Raw genomic sequence first — 16,937 nt, 5'->3', positions numbered from 1 at the left:
CTCAAAACCAAAGCCCCTCCTGCACCCCAAACTCCTCATCCCCGTCACGACCCCAGAGCTCTCACCCACCCTGCACCCCCAGCCCAGAGCCCCGCCTAAAAACCAAAGCCCCCTCCGGCACCCCAAACTCCTCATCCCAGCCCCGAGCTCTCACCCACCCTGCACCCCAGCCCAGAGCCCCGCCTCAAAACAAAAGCCCCTCCTGCACCCCAAACTCCTCATCCCCGTCACCACCCCAGAGCTCTCACCCACCCTGCACCCCCAGCCCAGAGCCCCGCCTCAAAACCAAAGCCCCCTGCTGCACCCCAAACTCCTCATTGCCATCACCACCCCAGAGCCTGCACGCCCAGCCAGAGCCCCGTCCCACACCCTGAATCTCTCACCCCAGCCCCAGCCCAGATCCCTCACCCCTCCTGTACCTCAACCCACAGCCCCTCCCCCACACCAAATCGCGCGGCCCCCTCCTCCATCTTAGAGCCCCTCCTGCCCCCAAGCCCCTCATCCCCAGCCCCACCCCAGAGCTCTCTCCCCCAGCCGGATCCCTCACCCTCTCACACCCCAACTCCAAGCCCCCTCCTGCCCCCATAACCCCTCATTCCCAGCCCCACCCCAGAGCCCCACCCCAGAGCCCCTCACCCCCAACACACCCCAACCCCCTGCCCCAGACCAGTGAACGTGAGTGAGGGTGGGGGAGGGCGAGCCACCAAGGGAGGAGGAATGTAGGGAGTGGGAGGCGGGGCCTTGGGGAAGGGGCAGGGCTAGGGTGTTTGGGGTTTGTGCAACTTGAAAGTTGGCGATGCTATGGGGCACTCCGCTCGATACCAGATGCCAACTAGCCATGGAGCCGTGGAGCACTACTCCCTGAGCCCGAGGCTCTCGCCAGCTTTCTGTCCACCTTAGAGTCCACTCATCCAGCCCAGACTTCTGTAACTTGCCTGCAGGATACTGTGGGAGACTGTGTCAAAAGCTTTGCTAAAGGTTCATTCCTTCCTACCCGCCAAAGTGACATCATGTTTCAAAGGCTCAGCTGTTTACAACGACACGTATTATAGCCTAAGCAATGCTAGTAAGAGCGGCAAACATCCCATGCACCGCCACTGGCTGCAAGAAGGAACTGAGGGTGGGGAGAGCCAGCAGCACCCCCTATACTGTGCCATGCGGGCGCCACTCCAGAGGGGGCCGGAGCAGCTCCCCTGTGGATACTGCTAGTGGAAAAACGTCCCGCACCGGTGCATGTGGAGAGCACACACACAATGGGCGATGGACATGAGCAAGCACCCGAAAAACTACCATTTACTAGTTCAAACCAGCAAGGGACCCATGCCCCATGCTGCAGAGGGAGGTGAAAAGCTCCAAGGGGGTCTGCCAAACTAACCAGGGGGGAAATTCCTTCACAACCCCACGTATGGGTCAACACCATTTACATAATCAGATACTCACCACAAAGGTTAAAGGGAGATAGATGTACACTACAGAATAGCTCCCCAGCTGTACCTGTGTGACTCATCAGGTTTCTAGGAATACCAGTGATAGTCTCTCTGGTTTATGTTGCAAATGCTCAGCTGTGGACTCTACACTTAAGCAACAGTGTCTGTGTGTGCGGATGGGAGGTCGGGGGGGAGAGGACCTTCTTTCCTACCCTCTATGATCAAAATGCATTCCAGGGATTTATATGTTTCACAGCCGTTATTTGCATCTCTCAGTGACACCATTTTTTTTACCATACCCTTAGAAAGCCATAAATAACCCCCACTGACTTGAGACAGAGTTGAACTGATGCTTCTGAGGTAAAAATTAGGCTTCATGGATCAATTTAATCTAGTGTAACTTCACTGACTGCAGTGGAATTACACCAGCGATGCATTTGGTCCCAGAGCCACTATCCACGAGTGTACAACTGAGGGCCAAATGCTGCCATCCAGCTGAGGAATGGATCCTGGTCACGCACAGGAAAAAAGGATCGCAGCTAAATCCTGCTCTCTTGTGAGGTGAGAAGTCCCAGGATTTGGCTGTCCCCAGGGCCACTCCAGCAGTGGCCCGTGTGGCTGTCTTGGCAGCCATGGGATCAGCTACACTGGCCCCTGCAGAAGTAATGGAGGTCGTGGAAAGTCACAGAATCTGTGACTCCCGCAACCTCCGTGACAGACACGGAGCCCTAATTACTATTTGGATAGCACCAACGGTTTACTTGGCACCTCACAAATCTCTCTTAGATATCTACCTATCAAATCTCACTGTATTTTTAGCACAATAAAACTTTTAGCAGCTTCAGTCGTGTAGTCAATTGTATAATGTGCCTTTCATATGTAATACATTGGCTTATTCTCAAAAATATTTGAATTAATTCATTTGATCATTAATTATAGTTAAAAGAATTATTTCCTTTGATTATCTTAGCTCCATTTTTATATAACCACAAACCCCTAATTAATTTGCACACCCTGACATGTGAATGTCAGTCAAGAAGAGCATGATTTCACTCATGATTTCTTGCAATATCAATGAGAAACCTCCATGAAGGCCTTTGATTTACGTAAAAGCACAGGCACTGTACTGAACATAATGACAGCTTTGCTTCAGAGACTGGATATCCGCTGACCATGTAGCGAAACTGAAACAGCAATAACGAGTTCAGAAAGCCCTCTAAGGTACTACTTTCCTTTGCGTGATGGATCAATTGCAATACCTTCTTCATGAAGACTTGGCTCTAAAAGGCAACCAATCAAGCAATTTTACACTAAGATCTCTCTGAAGGATGAAAACTCCCTTGGGAAACTTCCCATAGAACCTCTGCAGTGGACAGGATTTATGTCCGAGCTCCCTTCTCTAATGTTGTAGTCAGCCAGGCCAACATATTACATATCTGTGTATATTTAACCTGTTTGCCTAAAAGTCAGGCACTTCACACCACGTTTAGGCATGTAAACAACAATGGTCTGATTTTCACCCACAAACCCCTTTGAGGTCAGTGAGACTCACAGATACTCAGTACTTACAAAAAGTGACCTGATGTTCAAAGGCGCTGAATGCCTGCAGCTCCCATCAGCTTCAGTGGTAGAGTTTGTGGATGGAAAGCAGGCCTAATGGAAAAAAACTGCACATGTGATATATGTACCGAGGACTCAGGTTCAAAGAAATTTGCCACAAACTATAGGTTCAGGGCTTTTTCTTTTTTTAAAAAATTCTGTAGTATTTTGTTTTATCTCTGGGTTTGGGACAATTTCTCATGTACTGGGAAGTAAAGGGAGCTGAAATGTTTTTATTTGATGCTTGGGCAACCTTAGTATTCTGGCATTTGCTAACTTCTAAGTATTGAGTGCATAGCATGAATGTTCTTTTAACACAGAGGGGTTTTGTAATTTTATATAGCAAAAACAGTATGAAGAAAATGTAATTAAACACAGAAAATAAAATATTATAACCACATTTTTAAAACTGCAGTTTATACAAACATTGCATAATTCTTTATAACCCTAAACTTACACAGATTTGTGTATTTCACTTTATCTGCTAACACAATTAAAACATGATTCTATTAAATAAAAAAACAAAAAACAACCCCAAAAACCAACACAAGCCAAGAGGGTGGTTTAAATTTGCAACGTGAAGAGGTATTCAAATGCAATTCAGTCTGCAAGGACTCAATTCAGTGAAATTCTGTCCTGCTTCTCTTTTGTGAAAAATATAGGCAAGGCTACAGAGTCCATTTTAAAAGTTAATTGGTGGTGATCTCCCTTGACTTTGCACTGTGAATGCCTGGGCTTTGTTTTTTTGTTGTGGTGGTTTTTTTAAGTAAGAAATCCTGCTTTTTTCCATATTATGTTCTGGTCTGGGAGGTATTTGGGGGGGTGGGGGTAGAAAAGGGAGAGGATAGGAGGTATTTGGGGGCTAGAAGAGGGGAGGTATTTGGGGCAGGGGTAGAAGAAGGGGAGGATAGGAGGTATTTGGGGCTAGAAGAGGGAGGTATTTGGGGCAGGGGTAGAAGAAGGAGGATAGGAGGTATTTGGGGAGCTAGAAGAGGGGAGGTATTTGGGGCAGGGGGTAGAAGAAGGGGAGGATGGGAGGTAGTTGAGGAGCTAGAAGAGGGGAGGTATTTGGGGGTGGGGGTAGAAGAGGAGAAAATAGGAGGTATTTGGGGGCTAGAAGAGGGGAGGTATTTGGGGCAGGGGGTAGAAGAAGGGGAGGATAGGAGGTATTTGGGGGCTAGAAGAGGGGAGGTATTTGGGGCAGGCGGTAGAAGGGGGGAGGATGGGAGGTAGTTGGGGAGCTAGAAGAGGGGGGAGGTATTTGGGGCAGGGGGTAGAAGGAGGGGGAGGATGGGAGGTATTTGGGGACAGGGGGCTAGATGTGGGCGGTAGGAGGTATTGGGGTGGGGATAGATGAGGGTGGAAGGTATTTGGGGGCAGGGAGCTAGACAAGGGAGTGGAAGGTATTTGGGCACGGGGTGTAGAGGGGTGGGAGGCATTGGGGCTGGGGTATTTCGGGACGGGGTAGATGAGGGGTGGGAAGTATTTGTGGACAGGGGATAGAAGAGGGGCAGGGGTATTTGGGGGCAGAGTTAGATGAGGAGAGGATGGGAGGTATTTGGGGACAGGGGCTAGATGTGGGGTAGAAGAGGGGAGGTATTTGGGGACAGGAGTAGAAGGGGTGGGGATAGAAGAGGGGGTGGAAGGTATTTGGGGCATGGGCAGATAGATGAGGGGTGGAAGGTATTTGGGGCACGGGCAGATAGTTGAGGGGTGGAAGGTATTTGGGGCACGGGGATAGACAAGGGGGTGGAAGGTATTTGGGCACGGGGTGTAGAGGGGTGGGAGGCATTAGGCGCTGGGGGTATTTGGGGACAGGGGTAGAAGAGGGGCAGGGGTATTTGGGGGCAGAGGTAGATGAGGGAGAGGATGGGAGGTATTTGGGGACAGGGGCTAGATGTGGGGTAGAAGAGGGGGAGGTATTTGGGGCAGGAGTAGAAGGGGTGGGGTAGAAGAGGGGTGGAAGGTATTTGGGGGCACGGGGATAGATGAGGGGTGGAAGGTATTTGGGGGCACGGGGATAGATGAGGGGGTGGAAGGTATTTGGGGCACGGGGATAGATGAGGGGGTGGAAGGTATTTGGGCACGGGGCGAGAGGGGTGGGAGGCATTGGGCGCTGGGGGTATTTGGGGACAGGGTAGAAGAGGGGCAGGGGTATTTGGGGGCAGAGGTAGATGAGGGAGAGGATGGGAGGTATTTGGGGACAGGGGGCTAGATGTGGGGGTAGAAGAGGGGGGAGGTATTTGGGGCAGTAGTAGAAGGGGGTGGGGGTAGAAGAGGGGGTGGAAGGTATTTGGGGGCACGGGGGGATAGATGAGGGGGGTGGAAGGTATTTGGGCACGGGGCGTAGAGGGGGAGGGAGGCATAAGGCGCTGGGGGGGTATTTGGGGGACAGGGGTCGAAGAGGGGGCAGGGGTATTTGGGGCAGAGGTAGATGAGGGAGAGGATGGGAGGTATTTGGGGACAGGGGCTAGATGTGGGGTAGAAGAGGGGAGGTATTTGGGGCAGGAGTAGAAGGGGTGGGGGTAGAAGAGGTGGAAGGTATTTGGGGGCACGGGGATAGATGAGGGGGTGGAAGGTATTTGGGGGCACAGGGGATAGATGAGGGGGTGGAAGGTATTTGGGGCAGGAGCTAGACAAGGGGGTGGAAGGTATTTGGGCACGGGGTGTAGAGGGGGTGGGAGGCATTGTGCGCTGGGGGGGTATTTGGGGGACGGGAGTAGACGAGGGGAGCAGGGGTATTTGGGGGAGCTCGGGGGGTGTTTGGGGGCGGTGGTAGCGGGGCGGGAGGCATTTGGGGAGGGGGCACGGAGGGGGGGAGGTATTGGGGGCGGGGGCCTGGGGAGATTTGGGGCGCTCGGGGCCCCCCCCGCAGCCTTTACCCGCTCGGGCTCCGGGCCGCGCCACGTGCAGCTCAGAAGGCACCGCGCTGTCAGCTCGCGGCCACGTGACGCCGCCCGCGAAGCTCCGCCCTCCCGACACAGCCAATAGGAAGAGGAGCCCTGACCAATCGGAGTACAAGAAAAATCCCCCCCACCCCCCCGTGTTTGAGTGCGAGGGTGGGGGCTGCCTGCAGTGTCCAGCCCCGCCCCAGGGTTCAGCGGGGACCAGACCCCCGCCCTCAGGGTGCAATGGGGAGGGGCTGCAGGGACCAGACCCCCCCAGAGATACAGCGGGGGGGGGGCGGAGGGGGGGCAGCCCCACCGGATCCGGGGGCACGTTGCGCAGCCACAGCTGTGATGAGCTGGCGAGTCTCAGCCGTTAGGGCCTGGTGCCCCTGCTGCCACCCCCCTCCCGGCCCCCCAGCTTGTCTAGGGGGCGCCTCCCTTTACCCCCCCCCCCGCCTCCCTTAGAACCACGTTGTGCCCCGGGGGCCTGGGGCCGCGGAGCCGCTGGCCGTGGGTCTGTAGGGGGCCCCTCGCACCAGCCTCAGTCCATCCTTCCTGGGGACGGGGACCCTGATTTCCAGCCTTCCTGGGAGCCTCCTGAATGGGCTCTCTGCTGGGGCCCCAGGCCCCTCCCACTCCCCACCCGCGGGGATGGGAGTGGGGTGAATGCCCCCGCGGCAGTCACATCCCCCCCCTGCCAGCTACATGCTGGGAAGCCAGGCTGGGAGGCAGGGGGGCTGCCGGCCGTGGGGTTCCCTGCAGCCTGGTGCCATTCACAAGGAGACCCGCGACGGCCTGACACCCCAACCCCAGTACGAGCTCCCGCCCTGCCTCCCCCCCATGCCTACTGCCTCTTGAGCAGCCCCCCTGCCGTGTCCCCAGTACCTCCCCGGCTGTGTCCTCCTGCAGCTTCCCAGCCCCCAGCTCCCGCCCCGTGACATCCCCATACCTACTGCCTCTTGAGCACCCCTGCGGTGTCCCCAGTACCTCCCCTCGGCTGTGTCCTCCCCTGCAGCTTCCCAGCTCCCCCAGCTCCCGCCCCGTGACATCCCCATGCCTACTGCCTCTTGAGCAGCCCTCCCTGCGGTCTCCCCAGTACCTCCCCTCGGCTGTGTCCCCTCCCCTGCAGCTTCCCAGCCCCCCAGCTCCCGCCCTGCCCCCCCATGCCTACTGCCTCTTGAGCAACCCCGCCGTGTCCCCAGTACCTCCCCCGGCTGTGTCCTCCCCTGCAGCTTTCCAGCCCCCAGCTCCCGCCCCGTGACATCCCGCCCCTGCCTACTGCCTCTTGAGCACCCCCCCTGCGGTGTCCCCAGTACCTCCCCTCGGCTGTGTCCTCCCCGCAGCTTCCCAGCCCCCAGCTCCCGCCCTGCCCCCATGCCTACTGCCTCTTGAGCACCCCCTGCGGTGTCCCCAGTACCTCCCGGCTGTGTCCTCCCCGCAGCTTCCCAGCCCCCAGCTCCCGCCCGTGACATCCCCATGCCTACTGCCTCTTGAGCACCTCCTGCGGTGTCCCCAGTACCTCCCTCGGCTGTGTCCTCCCCTGCAGCTTCCCAGCCCCCAGCTCCCGCCCTGCCCCCCATGCCTACTGCCTCTTGAGCACCCCTGCGGTGTCCCCAGTACCTCCCTCAGCTGTGTCTCCTCCCGCAGCTTCCCAGCCCCAGCTCCCGCCCTGCCCCCATGCCTACTGCCTCTTGAGCACCCCTGCCGTGTCCCCAGTACCTCCCCGGCTGTGTCCCCTCCCGCAGCTTCCCAGCCCCAGCTACCGCCCCGTGACACCCCATGACTACTGCCTCTTGAGCACCCCTGCGGTCTCCCCAGTACCTCCTCGGCTGTGTCCTCCCCGTAGCTTCCCAGCTCCCGCCCCTGACATCCCCATGCCGACTGCCTCTGGAGCACCCCTGCGGTGTCCCCAGTACCTCCCTCGGCTGTGTCTCCTCCTGCAGCTTCCCAGCCCCCAGCTCCCGCCCTGCCCCCACATGCCGACTGCCTCTTGAGCACCCCCTGCGGTCTCCCAGTACCTCCCTCGGCTGTGTCCTCCCGCAGCTTCCCAGCCCCCAGCTCCCGCCCCGTGACACCCCCATGACTACTGCCTCTTGAGCACCCCCTGCGGTCTCCCCAGTACCTCCCCTCGGCTGTGTCCTCCCCGTAGCTTCCCAGCTCCCGCCCCTGACATCCCCATGCCGACTGCCTCTTGAGCACCCCTGCGGTCTCCCCAGTACCTCCCCTCGGCTGTGTCCTCCCCGTAGCTTCCCAGCTCCCGCCCCTGACATCCTCCCCCATGCCGACTGCCTCTTGAGCACCCCTGCAGTCTCCCCAGTACCTCCCCTCGGCTGTGTCCCCTCCCCCGCAGCTTCCCAGCTCCCGCCCCGTGACATACCCCACTCTACACTGTCTCCCTGCAGCTTGCCCCATTCCCTCCCTGAGTCCCAGCTTCACCCGCGACATCTCTCCAACCCCACCTCCCCCCATCACAGCCCTTGCCCCCCTCTAGTGCCCTGGCCCCTGCTCCCCGTGGGGGGCTTGAGAGGCCCCCACTCCCCGGCCGCTCCACTCCCCTGAATGGGAAGCTGCTGGTGTTCAGGAAGGTGGGCCTGGGCTGGGCCAGCTGCTTGGGCAGGTCCTGGTGAAAGAGAGAAGAGCTGGCAAGGCTGAGAGGCCCCTCCCTTGTCCTGGGAGGCGACAGGGGGTCCCACAATTTGGCCCAGTGTCACCCTCCCACATACAGAGGAGACATCAGCTCCCAGCAGGCCGTGCTCCATCTCCAGCCCCGCAGGGATGAGACCACAATCCACCAGTGCCCCCCACCCTGCCACCACCATCAGCAGTCAAGCCCCCTTCTCCCCTGCGAGGGCTGCAGGACTCCCTGCCCCCTGCAACACCAGCCTCCCCGCCATGTACCCTGGCGTGGGGTGGGATAAGGGTGGATTTATTCTTTCCATTCCTCAGCTCTAGCCCTCAGCCCTGGTCTACCCATACGTGATCCAGGGTCTGGAGCAGTCGGCTGCTTACCCAGGGCTACCAAGGAGCTGCCAGGAGAAGGGACTAGATTCTCCACGGCTCTGCATCCATTCACACTGGTACCCGTCTCACACATGGGGAAACTGAGGCACCAGGGAGGGCGATATGGGCTGCGCCAGGTCAGATTGGGAGTCTGTGGGAGAGCCAGGAATAGAAACCAGGAGTCCTGGCTCCATGGGCAGCTTGGGACTCCTCCATTTGGGGAGGCTGGGCGCTCCTGGACTGTGGCCCTGCCCCAAGGCTCGCTCCTGCTCAGCATCCCCTGGGCCTTATACCCACCGCCCATGCCTGGTTCCCAGCCTCCCCTGCTCTAACCAGTAGACCCAGCGGGGCTGGAACAATTTTTATAGTGGGAGGTGCTGAGAGCCAGTGAACAAAACTGTAAACCCCGTACAGGATGGAAACCACTTCAAGCCAGGGGATGCACCACGACTGGCCCTCACTCCCTTCCCAGAGCTAGCGGTGGGACCCGGATACCCTGGCTCCCAACCCCCACGCTAACCACTAGACATCACTGCCCTCCCAGAGCTGGGGATAAGAACCAGGAGTCCTGGCTCCCAGCCCGGCTGTGGGTGGAGCAGGACGTACTGGCCATGGGCTCAGCTGGGCATCGCTTACCATCAGGTTGGAGGGGACGAGTCATGGATGGCGTGTACCATGGGCTGGGGCAGGCTGTGTCTCCCCAAACAGCCCAGTGTAGCCCTGCCCATGCTCTGCCCAGAAGGCCCCCTCCTGCTCGCCCTTCCCCCTTGGCCCCAGCCCAGGCCAGCTGGCTACTCCTCCCCAGGGCAGTGTGCTGGGGCAGGGACTAGGGCGGCCATGGCCAGCCTGCGGCCGGGACTTGAGGTGGCTGGGGGGCACCTGGGGATGCCCACCATGTGCTTGTGAAGGAAGGGCTGGGGTGGGGGCTGTGTGCTGCCTGCCCGGCACTCAGGAGCTGGAGGGGCCGTGCACTGTCCACCCACCCAGCGTTTAGGGGGCGGGGGTCACTGGTGGAGGGGGGGTCATGTGTCCCCCACCGAGCATGCTAGGGGAAGACACAGGGGGGCACTCTGGGCTCCGGTGGGGGAAGGGGCCAGGAGGGGCAGGGCCAGCTGGGGGGATTGGATGCTTCATAAAGCAACCAATGGATCAGATCAATGGGCTCACGTAACCTGGTATCCTCCTCCTCCCCCCGCCCCAAACATCAGATTAATGGACCCATCTAGCCTGGTATCCCACACCCACAATAATATCAATGGGCCCATCTAAGCTGCATTTCCCCCCTTTAGGGCAGGAGCAGGGTAACTACCCTGCTACAGGGGTGCAGGGTTGGAGCTGGGTCTTTGGGATGTATTGCATGTGAGGTACAGAACTGGGTATTTGGGGACAGTCTTACTTTTGGTGGGGGTCTGTTCAGCTGTGACACTTGTGGAGCACTGGGAGTTGGGGGTGGAGTAGTTGAGGGAATGGACTGATGTTGACTTTTAAGGCTGCGGGTAGGAGCTGGGGTTTGGGCTGAACTCCTGGCATTTCACCAGAGGGTTTTGAGTTTTTGCCTGAAAACCTGTTCCTCCTTTCACCTTTCCCTTTCAGATCTTCCTCGCTCAGCTTGTACACCTGGAAAAAAAATCTGAGTCCCAGGAATTCCACTTCGGTGTCTGCAGAGCAAGGTGGGCCCTGAAATCCAGCAGCTGGGAGGCCACTTGCAGTGGTTCATAGCCCCCCTCCCCTGCCTTCTTCTAGGAGGCACCAGGAGAGCACCTGACACTGCTGCAACAGGAGAGCGAAGCCACCCAGGCCGAGGAGGAACGGCAAGGCAAGGAGTTAGTGATAGATGCCTGCAGCCCCTGCCGCTCAGGTTCTCCCTGTCATGGCAGAAACAGACAGAAGCCAAGAGTGGGAAGAGCTGCCTGGGTTCGTGGCAGGATTTGGGCCAGAGAAGTTCCTGCTGGAAGAGCTAGCCGGAGCCAGAGGCACTATGAAGAGAAGGGATGAGGGTCTCTGGGGGGCTCCAGAAAGCGGCATGTCCCTTCCACTAATTCTGCATGTTGACTCGCCTCCGGTACCGAGACTTCCCTCTGAGTCAGGGGTAAATGGGAGTCCACGGACTTGGAGCTTGACTGGGACCAATGCCAGGAGTGATGAGATCCTTCCCTGCCTCAAAGGTGTCAGGCATGGAGGGCTAATCTATTACTCCCTCGAACCTGTCGTCCGCACTGAGTTCACCTAGAGCTGGACTCGGTGGGACACATTGCACCAGCAGCACCAGTGACAGCGCCAGTACAGCATCCATCCCCGCTCTTCCCGGTGCTCAGGGCCTTGGATGGTGCTGGTCTCCTTTGTGGGGAATGTCCGCGCCCTTTCTTTGGCTGTGTCTTGGGTTGCACCTGGGAGTATGAGCCATGCCGGGGCCTACTTTGGCGCTCTGAGCCTGACAGCTTCCGGTGCTTGGCCGGCACCGGGTCTCTTGATGAATCTGGGGCACTCTGCACGGAGGAAGCTGGAGCCATTGTTGGGTGCTCCGGGCCTCCTAGCTGCAGCACGGCCTCCATCAACAACTGCTTCAAACAAAAGTCTCTTTCTTTGTTCTTGGCTTGAACACCTTGCAAATCTTACACCGCTCCATTTGGTGTGCTTCCCCCAGGCAATGTAGACAGGAGTCATGGGGGTCACTAACCAGCAGAGGCTTGTGGCGTGTGGCACATGCCTTAAACCCGTGGGCCTGCAACATGCCCCGTGGCCCAAGGTGGGTGCTGGAAACCTCCAAGCACCTAATCTACTAAGCGTCCACAATGAGGGATTGCTAACGAACTGATAACAGCTCTGTAACACTAAGGCTAAGGGATTGCATCTCATAGGAGAGCAAGAGACTGTTCCAATGCCGCCATGGAAGCAGGAACTGGAGGGGGTCAGGCCAGCGGGAGAATATCTGCACAGCTCAGTTGCTTCACTCAGGGAGCCCCCTGCCGGGAGCTGCAAGGGAAAAATGTTTCTAGCGCTCGTGCGTGCACCTAATGTGGAATGGACATGAACAGGCACTTGAAGAAGAACTAGCGATTAGTACTATAATAACTACCTCTTGCGTCTTACTCATTATCATCTCTTCTCAGACACAGTGGTAAACTGGGAACTGTATGGTGGGGAGGGATAGCTCAGTGGTTTGAGCATTAGCCTGTTAAACCTACAGTTGTTAGTTCAACCCTTGAGGAGGCCACTTAGGGATCTGGGGCAAAAATTGGTCCTGCTAGTGAAGGCAGGGGGCTGGACTCAATGACCCTTCAAGGCCCCTTCCAGTTCTAGGAGATTGGCATATCTCTTATTTTTTTGCTATTAGCTCAAGTATATTGGCACTGCATTCCTCAATAGCCACCTCATGGAAAACTCTGAACACCATTCAACTTCATAGAGGGATCTGCCTGTGGTATTTCCAGCATTCCCTTCTCTCCTGTTTTGCTATTACTAAGGACATTTGTACACAACAGGATTTTAATGGATCTGGACACTCACACTGGAGCTACTCTGATTGATGAGCTGAGGATCTGGTCTTAAAACCTCCAGCGAGAAGTAAGCAATATGAATAGAAGTGGGAGCTCTTAATTAAAATCCTGCTTTCATGCAGGTAAAAAGGAATAAAAATATGACCGGGGTGAGCTGAATAACATGCAGTATTTTCCATGAGATGCCAACAAGTCTTTACCAAAACTCATGCTAATAATAAGGAATCTTGGCTTCTAAATTATACCGTGCACAAGCACCACACTGATTTTTAAACTCTTAACTCTCCACCCAATTTTTAAATCTCACTTTTTCAAAGTCACTGTTAAAGGCATACACCCCCATGTATCAAGTCCTTTTGTGATCTCCTTGCACCTGTAATTTCCTGCAAGATTGCTACTGACAGAGTCATAATGATGTGATTAGTACCATATTTGCTGGATGAGAGACGGGAGGGTGATTGGTCTTATATCACTTGGGTAGGAGTGAGTAATCATGAAATGAACTCAGCACCAGAAGGAAACAGCTGGGATTCCCAACAAAGACCTTGTGAACTCTCTTGGTTCAGGCTTGTCTGCAGCAACAGTCATCTCCTCAGGGCAGATATTGCTCTTGGCTTCCTACCTATCCTGACTGTCTCCTGGCAGTAGCTTCCTCCCCTAACTTCCTTCTCCCTGAGTGTTTAGAGGGGACTGGATGTAGAATTGATCCCCTCCTCCCCTTTGAGGAAAAGTTTGGGGAAATTCGGTCCCTCATTTGTCTTCATCTCCAGCTGTTCTTTTCATTTGTTCTCTGCTTTTCCATTCCTGTTTCTGACTTTTTTTCTCTGTGTCCCAGTGGGTGATGGGAGGGTGAGTGAGACCTAGGAGCAGAAGCCTCAGCAGGAAGATGATGAGCAAGTCAAATCACATGGGACATTATTGTAAAGACACAAAGGGGGCGTGTCCAGGAAATGTGAGCAGGGAAAAGCCTGTGAGAGTCAACAGAGGCCAGAGACTCAGCAGGGAATCCAGCCAACACAGAAAGGTGGAAAATCTGTTAATTGTAGGGGAACTCAGAGAGGCTTCAAGGAAACCACGACCCAGCTGAGAATCCCCATGGGAGAGAGAAATAACATCTGTGTTGAGTGTGGGGAAAAGTTCAGTAGGCCCTCACAGCTTCTTAGCCATCAGAGAATCCACACAGGGCAGGCTCTAGCCTGGCAGGGGGGAAGCACAAGCCACTGGCTTTACACAGGTGGGAGATCACCCTGCAGCCAGGACCGGCTCCAGGCACCAGACAAGAAAGCACGTGCCTGGGGCAGCACATTGAAAGGGGCGGCATTCCAGCCAATCTTGGGGTGGCCAGCCCAGCCCTGCAGGGACACGGACCCTGGCCGGGGGGCGGGGCAAGAACTAGCGATCCCCGCCACTCATCGTGCCGCCGGGCTCCCCGGGATGTGCCACTCCCCGCTGCCTGCACCGGCCTCCGTCTCCCGTGCCGCTCTGAGCCCAGCCTGGACGAGCCGCCTTTAACAGAGCAGTGGAAGATCACCCTACAGCTTCTCCATCCTCCACCCCTGGGACATGGAATCAGTGAGGAGGCTGCACCCAACCCTGACACAGCACAAGGTCTGCCCCAGAAACACCCTGGGGCCCACCAGGTGTGGGGCAGGCAGGCTCAACCAGGAGGAACCAAGTGTGGAGGGCTCAGTGTGGGGGGATCCAGGTGTGGGGTGAGAGGATTCTGTGTGGGACAATCTGGGTGCAGGCAGCTCAGTGAGGGGTGTAGATGTGGGGGGATCTGGATGCACAGAGACTTGTTGGGGGGGATTCCAGTAATGGGACTCTGCCAGTGCTTCCAGATGAAAGTGGTTGGGGCTCAGTGGAGGGGACTGGGTGTGGGGGTCTCAGCAGGGGGGTCTAGGTGCTGGGGGAGTGGGGCTTGGTGGGGGTATGGATGTGGGGACTCAGTGGTGCAGGGAGCTCATTGGGAGTGTTCTGGGTGCAGGGGTTGGGATCTGGGGACAGGGGAGCTCCAGATGCAGGGGTTGAGGTTCAATGGGATGGGGTTTGGGTATGGAGGGCCAGGGGGGTTCTGGGTGTGCAGGGTGAGGCATGGTGGGTGTGTCTGGTTATAGGAGGTCCAGATGCATGTAAGTTGGGTGTGCAGTGACCCCTCTCCCTGCAGCTGAGGAATGATTGAGGGAGGACGTTAAATCTATCTGGGTCTTGATTCCACTAGGCTGTTCCATGGAGTTAGCTAACTTGTATTAGCTGTCTTGGTGGAAAATTATAACTATTTTTAAAATGAAAGAAAATAGCCCCTATATAGCGGACAGGTTAATTTAGCAGATTTCCTCAAGAGCTGACATGACCTCAGTCACTGTTCTGTAGCCCAAACAAATTTGGGGCATCACATTTAAGCTTTTCTTCCCACTGCAAAGCAATTGTTAGTCACCATTTTCCCCCAGGGACAGAAGGGGCAGACAGCCACAAAACACATCTCTTCCTGCCTATTGCATTCTCCACACCTGAGAAGACAAAATGACACAACTGTGTAACTTTGATGGAGAGGTCCTGCCCTAAGGAGTTGGGTCAGGAAGACTACTGAAGCATGTGTTTAGAAAAATTGGCTTTGAAACGAAGATAATTTCTTAAGTATGCATTAGTAAGCATTTTATCTTTATTTTTCTGGTAGCCAATTGATTGTTATTTCTCGTTTATGTTATGCCTGTACGCATATAAAATCTCTAACTCTTTCTAAGCCAGTGTGTTTAAACTGATGTTTCTGAATAACTATTTGAAATAATCTTACATATTATTCTCCTAAAGGTTTATTGGCCTTCAGAGATTCTGTATTGCTCAGGAGCTGCATTTCTGGGACTGGGGGTGTATTGGGGGGTCACCGTGTAGTAGAACCAGGGCTGGGGAGAGACAGAGTGTAACCACAGTGTGGCTGGTGGGCTGCAGTTACACTCAGAGACTCAGGGTGTGGCTTGCCTGCTGGAAGGCTCTTTGGGAGTGGCCCAGGTGGAAGTTACTTCAGCAAGGCATCGTAAGGCACCCAGGATTTCAGGGCAGGGGTAACAGAGCTGCTCATTAGTCTGGATTGTATCCTGGTATGTCTCAGCTCTACAGGAGGTTACTCCTGAAGTCATCTCCGAGCTAATCCGGTGGTTTGGGAAATGCTGTCCCTAACGATGGCAACGTGGAGGGAAGAAAAGGGCGGTTTTGGTGATGTCACGGTCACCCCTCCGCAGGAACTGCAAAGGTGTGTGAAATACACCCAGTGTTGAAGCTGAGAGAGCTGCAGGAAAATAAATAACTATTTTTGCTTAGAACCCCCATCTCAGGTAGCTAACGGAGACTGTGACCTAGGCTTAGGTCTGGTTCCTAACTGGCACCTGTGCCACCAGTTTAAAGGAATAAACTGGCCATGTTTGCAGACGCTATTCCTGCCTAGCGCTGCTGAGATTTTGGGTGGTTTGCTACATGATTCTACTCCAGGGAAGTGTACTTTTAGCACGGTGAAGGATTTGGCAAGAACTGCGATCGAAATAGCAGGCACCCAGCTGTTGGGTTTCACCCACAAAAGCTCATGCTCCAAAACGTCTGTTAGTCTATAAGGTGCCACAGGATTCTTTGCTGTAAATGGTAGGCATGTAGAACTGAAAGGGGGAGTGTCATTGAATACTGATCTGTATTATACTGTTTAGCCACTAGGTGGTACTGTGTGTAAATACCTTATTTAAAGCTAAACTTTGCCATACCTGGAAGAGCATTAAAAGATCTCAGGATGAACATGGCTGGTTATAACCATGTATAACCAAGCTCTGTAGCTAGTCCATATCTGGTACAGGAACAGAACAGTTTGCACTCAGATTAAAATCTTTTTGAAGTAGATTAGAACTTTTCCCTGAGTAAGGACTGCAGAATTTGGACCTAAGATGGGGTGAAGTCCTAGCACCAACAAAGTCAGTGGCAAAACTCCCACTGACTTCAATACAGCCAGGATTTCACCCCTGAAATCCAGACACCCTAATGTTCAGGCTCAGATAGACACCGAAAACAATCAGATAGGAATCCAAGCTGTCAATCAATCAAACCCGGATCCCAATTTCAAACCATCTGAAGTTTGGATCCAGGGTTATCATCTCCTTCCATTATGAAGAAAGGAGCCATGTGGAAAATACAGATTTGGCTTTCTAATTTGAACACTCTTCAATGTTTGGATCAAAGGTTTTGGTTGGAGCACACTTCTATAATATATCATGAGAAAAGACTGCCTCCTATTCAGGGAGATACTGATAAGGACAGAAAAATTAAACTGAAGGCTAGGCACAGAGCAAAAGAGATAACTGATCTGGAAATGCTGCTTACTGTAGGAACTTTGGTTTACTGCTCCTGGCTTCTGAGGTGGCAACAGGTTTGGAAGAGTTGGCCAACGGGCTACTTTACCACAGGCTACGAGTATGATGAAGACAAGAATGGTAGAGATCAGGAGCAGCTGCAAGGGAGGCATCTGGTGATACTAATGTAGATTAAGG

The 16,937-nt window shown here is 55.0% G+C and overlaps 1 protein-coding gene across 2 annotated transcripts in view; it reads right to left on the bottom strand.

Annotated features, from left to right (window-relative positions):
* The window catches only part of LOC120375536 (bone morphogenetic protein receptor type-1B-like), a 279,242-nt gene that overhangs the window by 256,826 nt on the left and 5,479 nt on the right, over nucleotides 1-16,937 (bottom strand). For both annotated transcript variants that reach the window (XM_039496231.1, XM_039496235.1), the window contains exon 2: nucleotides 2,997-3,080. The gene's annotated coding sequence lies outside the window, so the exon portion shown is untranslated. The remainder of the gene's footprint in view (nucleotides 1-2,996; nucleotides 3,081-16,937) is intronic.

The sequence above is a fragment of the Mauremys reevesii genome, linkage group 12 (assembly GCF_016161935.1).
Source record: "Mauremys reevesii isolate NIE-2019 linkage group 12, ASM1616193v1, whole genome shotgun sequence".
NCBI classification, from domain to species: Eukaryota; Metazoa; Chordata; order Testudines; family Geoemydidae; genus Mauremys; species Mauremys reevesii.
This window is presented reverse-complemented; position numbering and strand designations above follow the sequence as displayed.